Raw genomic sequence first — 6,272 nt, 5'->3', positions numbered from 1 at the left:
AGAAAACTTTCCTTGTATCCTACAACCTTTATCCAATGAGGAGAGAGAACGGCATAAAGGAGCGGTCCTCTCTGTGTGTGCAGCCAAGGGATGCGCGTGAATGTGGTGACGTAGGGACGAGGGCGGGGACTGCTAACTCCATCGGCTGACAGGAAGTTAGCCAAAACGACCGGATCGCTTACTTCTGCTTTAAAGTTTGATCAGTCGTGGCCTCAGAACTAAATAAATTCCGTAAATATAACCAACAAGTTGCGATGTGATCCGAAACAACAACACATCTCTGTTGTTACCCCACTGACATCTACAAACTGTTCTTCAGAAAGCCCCTGGCTTGTTCTCCTGTAAGTGCAAATATGAGGTCCAGGTGCAAACATATATAGTTCAAAGTGACAGTGTTAAAAGACAAGAATCCCCCAACACTGTGCAGCACACATTCCTAGGTCAGTATCTGAGTTTCCCTTTTAGGAACCAGTGTTCTCTAGGAGCAGTGTGTAGTTACATCAGTATTGATGCTAATTAAACCTTAAACAAGGAGTTAAATGATTGGAAAATTATAATTTTATGATGCTATCAATCAAATATGTCAGTGTAAGTCTGATAGAATATTAATTTGCTATTTAATAGACAATAAACTTCACCTTACTGTGCGTGGTTTGAGCTCAACTAAAGGGACAGCATATATACTATATGGCTTTAGAGTCCTGTTTAATTGCATAAGGTATATAACATTTTTATTATTTCCATCTACAGTGATGTGTTGCCCAGTGTTTGGGCCTGATCCAGCTGCTATATCCAGCCTGTTTCCATGGGCTTCTACTCTCCTTTAAAGACAAGTGATAGCACCAGCCTATATCAATCTGCCTGCAGGATGCTTTAATCCACCATTAAGAAGATGAAATGCTGCACTGAGCCTGCGGTGCAGCAGTGACGGCAGGAGCGGTTCTAAAATTTGTGCGCCTACCCCCTCAAACCTAACCGCAGTCATGGACACCCTGCACCAAACCACCCAGTACAGCAGAACACAAACCTCTTCCTCCTCGGAACTGGATCCAAACGTCTCGGGTCTCAGTATCCTCTATTTATATGCTGTGTATATTTACAACAGGCCGGATGATTAGGATGCAAGCGAGTATGCAGCGTTAGAGCAAAGAAAATGTAGGCGCAATCTTCTTCAGCTATTCTGAGGGGACAACGAGTTTATTAGGGGTGAACCACCTCACTGATGTCAAGGCTTGTTTTCAAAGAATCGCTCAGATCAACTTTCCTGAGCAACTTCGCACATTACATTTTTACGTTGTTTCTTCATGGCCTTTATTTATTTATTTATTTTGAGTAATGTAGGAAAATCCAGTACAGCAAAAACAACCAATAAAGTCAGACATGTGAAAGCACAAGAGCATAAACACATAAACACCTGTAATTGACAGTATGTTCTTGGGTAACTGTTTGGGTAACTAAATATATCCATTGTCACTAACAAGGCCTATGTATTAAACACAAATTACCTTATAGTTACCTTCAGTGTTGTTTTTGCGGCAACCTTCTTTTTCCGCCATGTAGTCCTTTATAACATGTCTCTCCTATAATAGGATGAGCAATATCTCCATATTGAATTTCAGATGGATAAACCTTCTAGTAAAAAAAAACATATTTCTACTAGATATATGAGACACAGAAAATTGATGTATTTTTCAAGTGTGACTGTGTTGACATTGTTTTAATGTGTTCAGCAGATATTCTATTCTATTCTCAGTGCAGTGGGGATTTTGTCTTCACTGGATTAAATGTATGTAGGAGCAATACAATAGGAGCAGTGTCTTTAACATGACTCAGTAGATCTTTACCTATAGTTGACCTCCCGTATTCTCGGCACACTGATGCACATACACACACATTTACACACACACAACAGTAGCTCTAGTCTGAAAGTGTTCAGAACAGCTGGACTTAGCTGTTCATCAACCGCATGAATGGTTGTGGAGATGTTCTCGAGTGATAAGTGTTAAGGACACGCTGAGAATGTGAAGAATGATCACTAAAACTAAAACTTCTGTTGAGAGAAAACATCCATTAACACTTCTGTCAGTGTGCCACATTGTGGAATGTTATAATGATTAAGTCTTTTGTGTTCTGATCTATTTTTGACACTATTAAACTGACCATATTGTCTTAATTTAAGTAAATATATCTATACTTTTCTATACATTTTCTCTTTAGAGTTGCTCCTACATGGATAAGTCTTAATGACATCACAGATTCAACATCAGGAATTATTTCCTGTCTTTGAGATATGATGACCCCGTACAGAATTTGTGAAAAACTGCAGTCACTTTAGTAACCAACTGTTCCCATGGATACAGGTTTGCTTAAAGGGATAGTTCACCCTAGAATGATATTTCGCTCATTATCTACTCACCCTCATGTTGACTAAGGGCTGGAAGAATTATCAGAGTCCACCGTCCCTTCTCTGAGTTACAGGGGGTCTCGGCGTAGCAGTGCATTTCAATGCAACGGTTGCAAAGGGACACCAGAGCTCTTCGTAAAAAAACACACACAAAAAAACATCCAAATACCTCCATGATGCTCGTATGTAATGTCCGTCTTGTGCTGAAGCCCCAAATTGCGTAATTGTCCCGAAAAAAATTAAATAAGTCTATATTTTAAGCTTGTTTGTAGCGGAAGCTTCTCGAGGCTCCTCTTCCTGGTCCGTCCAAATCTCGCGTGATTTGCGCCGGCGTCAGTGCGGTTACTGCGAATCACGCGATATTTGGACGGACCAGGAAGAGGAGCTTCGAGAAGCTTCCGCTACAAACAAGCTTAAAATATAGACTTATTTAATTTTTTTCGGGACAATTACGCAATTTGGGGCTTCAGCACAAGACGGACATTACATACGAGCATCATGGAGGTATTTGGATGTTTTTTTGTGTGTGTTTTTTTACGAAGAGCTCTGGTGTCCCTTTGCAACCGTTGCATTGAAATGCACTGCTACGCCGAGACCCCCTGTAACTCAGAGAAGGGACGGTGGACTCTGATAATTCTTCCAGCCCTTAGTCAACATGAGGGTGAGTAGATAATGAGCGAAATATCATTCTAGGGTGAACTATCCCTTTAATATATTTAGATTGTCCTGTGCTAGCCAAAGAAACACAAGACCAAGACTTTTCATGTAAGTAGCTACACTCTGCTCCTGTAGGCTACTTAGACATTATGTTTAGAGCTAAATACTAAACTCAGCATGATAACTGGTCACAGTGACTATGGTGTTTTATGCTTAACAAGTGTTTTGTTTTCCATGTCACCCTCTGAGTTTAACATGTTAGCATGTTACATTTGCTACTTAGCGCTAATCACAAAGTGTGGCTAAACAGCATGTAAACAAACCTGTTGATAGAGGATGAACCTAAAACATTTTTAGGCAACTTGAGTGCAGTGAAAAGCAGTTGTGAACATAGCTGGTGAACGTAAGTGGCTACAATATTCACCTTCACAATTTATTTTGCCTTTACCTGAGGAAAACATCTCCTGAGCAGGAAACCACCTAGCTAATGGACCTGCTGTTTGGTGCTGAGAAGTTTTTTCTTTGGATGTAGAACTATCTGCCTGTATTGGCCTAAAATGGTGTCATGAGAGTGTGTGACAGTGATTGCAACTAAACAATGACCTAAAAATGACTATAAACTTTGATAAAATGCTGATGCATATTGATAATTCTCTGTAGGTTCATTTTGACATTCTTATATTAAGCTGTTGAATCACCACGGCCATTAGGATTCATCCTCTGCTGCAAATACATTTTCCTTATAACATTTCATGGGACCTCATCATGAAGCATTATGAACTTTGCATTCTGTGTTATTTAAGGAAAACGTGTCTCTGAAGAGCTTTACAACAATGACTGAGATCTGGTTCTGAACACAGACAAATGGAACAACTGCACCAAGAGGAAAGGTTGCAAATCCCATCTTCTCTCATGGGCGGCCGTGAAGGATACAGGTATGTGATCTATTTGGGCTTTATTTTCCATCTATCATGAGGTCATTAGTGCCTGCTGTCATCGTGAGCTGCCCCCTAGATGAAGAGTTGATCCTGGGCAGCAGGGCTGGCCTCGAACCAGCGTCTCCCTCTTTTTTACCTCTACATGCTATAGGTCATGTCATGTCTTTAATGTAATCTGGACATAGGCAAACTAATGGATTAATAAATATCGTGACAGCGGCTCAAGAACAGGCAGATTTAGAAGCTGTTTTTTTTTTCAGCTAACGTGCAGCATTTGTGCTGGAGAAGCAGTTTCATTTCCCATGTTTCTTGGCCTAAAGAGCAATATCAACATTTTCTCTGTTTTAAACAAAGTTGGATTCAAATAAATTCAACAAATCATACATTTCTGAAATATGTGGGTCTTGATATTTTACAAGGCACTTCTTCAGCATGAGAGGAATGTGAATGAAATCCAAGAATAACAAAGTATAAAAAGACTGCTGTGTTTTTTTTCTATAGTTACACCCTGCGGTGTGAGTGCCCCCTTTTTATTCTTGGCTGGTCAAGTGAGGAGGGCAAGATTTATTTAGAGGATGCAATGAAAAGTGTGATACAGAATGCCTGGATGCAAATGGCATGTCTGCTATTTGGCCCACATGGAGGAAGGTTGCTGGGAGGTTCACAGTGTTGTCCTTAAAGTTTTAAAGTTATCTTCCAGATCAATAACTTGAGTTCAGAGAGATATTCACTGATCAGACACATTTTTCTTAAAATCAGCTCTCAATATGAAAAGATCTGTCATTATGTGCAGCAATGAACCCCCCCTCACAATAGTAATGTAAAAATGTCAAAAATTCCAACCACTGCCAGAGAAACAACTGTGAAAATGTTCGAGCAATGTGCACATATCACTTCATACAGTGTCAGGCGCAACTCAAAAGATGTTCCATAAAAGGCTACTAGGTATTTTTATCTTAACACGACCTTGTGCACCATACTGAGTACACATTCTCACATTCTCACTGCATCCAGTATGACCGCTTGATGTCTCCATGTTGCTTTTTGTCAGTATCAACTTGTTTTATTTATGTATTCACCACTCCCTGCTAAGATAAAAAACTTGTTATGGTGTTAAACTTAATAACATATTTTCTTTATTGGTAAAAATAAATAAATACAAATAAAAATTCTCAACATCTTGCATCTTATACGTATATCATATCTATAATTACAGACTGACCCAATAAGAAAGAGTCTTTCATTGCATGTTTTAAACCCTATAGTCAGCAACACAATATCAAGCACTAAGCAGTATTTTGGCTGTGTTGTTTTTGTTGAGACCAAACAGTGTCTATACACCTGTCCTGCCAGCTGATGCCAGGTTATTGTCCCTCAGTGTGGGACTAATTGCCACTCCGGTGCCGAGGTGTCCCTCTGACACGACCTTATACACCCTAACTCGTGAACACAGCACAAAAGACATGGAGGATAGTTGTTCACGTGTTTCTGTCTCATTTTTGTAATCAGAATTATTTTGTTGATTGTTAGTAACTCCTAGGTTTCAGGTAAGAACTGAAATCCATGCTAAATTTGCTTAGATTCTCTTTAATTCAACTGGTCAAAAAATGTATAATGGTCAAATTACATTTCTGCATTTCACTAATTCTCTATTAATAGTGTTAATAGAAAGTGGTACTAGATTAATAGCAGTTAGTCCTGGGTTGCCAGCTCTGACCTTGACAGGGAGACACTCAATGAATTGTATTATCTTTAGGACTTTCTTCATGCCCTTCCCACCCTTGAAGACCCCTCTATCTCCCTCTAAAGCAGTATGTGAAATTAAACAGGTCAGTGATGACACAAACATGTCTTTACAGTACTTAACCTAAAATCAACTTGACACTAAACAATGTATTCAATATTATCAGGAATAAGTACTATGTATTGCTTTATATATTCAACTTTAATGCACAGAGGGGACAAAGGTATTTTCATTATGATATGTGCCCATTTAAGGGCCAGTGCCAAGGCTTTAATCAAATTCTTATATTACAGTAAAGTAAAGTAAACCCTGAAAAGACCAAGGAATGCTCCGAAGTCATACTTTTAAATTTATTACATAATATGGAGACCACTGTTTATCTATTTATTTATTCTCTAAATTCTGTGAAATTAGTTTTTGCACTGACTTTTACTCACAGTTTTTTTCTGTGAGCCAAGGGGAGAGGGGTGGGTGTTGGCTGGGGTAGCACTTTCACAGTCTTGGCCAATGGTCTTTCTTTAATTAGCTA

The sequence above is a fragment of the Trachurus trachurus genome (genome assembly GCF_905171665.1).
Source record: "Trachurus trachurus genome assembly, chromosome: 1".
NCBI classification, from domain to species: domain Eukaryota; kingdom Metazoa; phylum Chordata; class Actinopteri; order Carangiformes; family Carangidae; genus Trachurus; species Trachurus trachurus.
Note: the sequence above shows the minus strand (reverse complement) of the source record.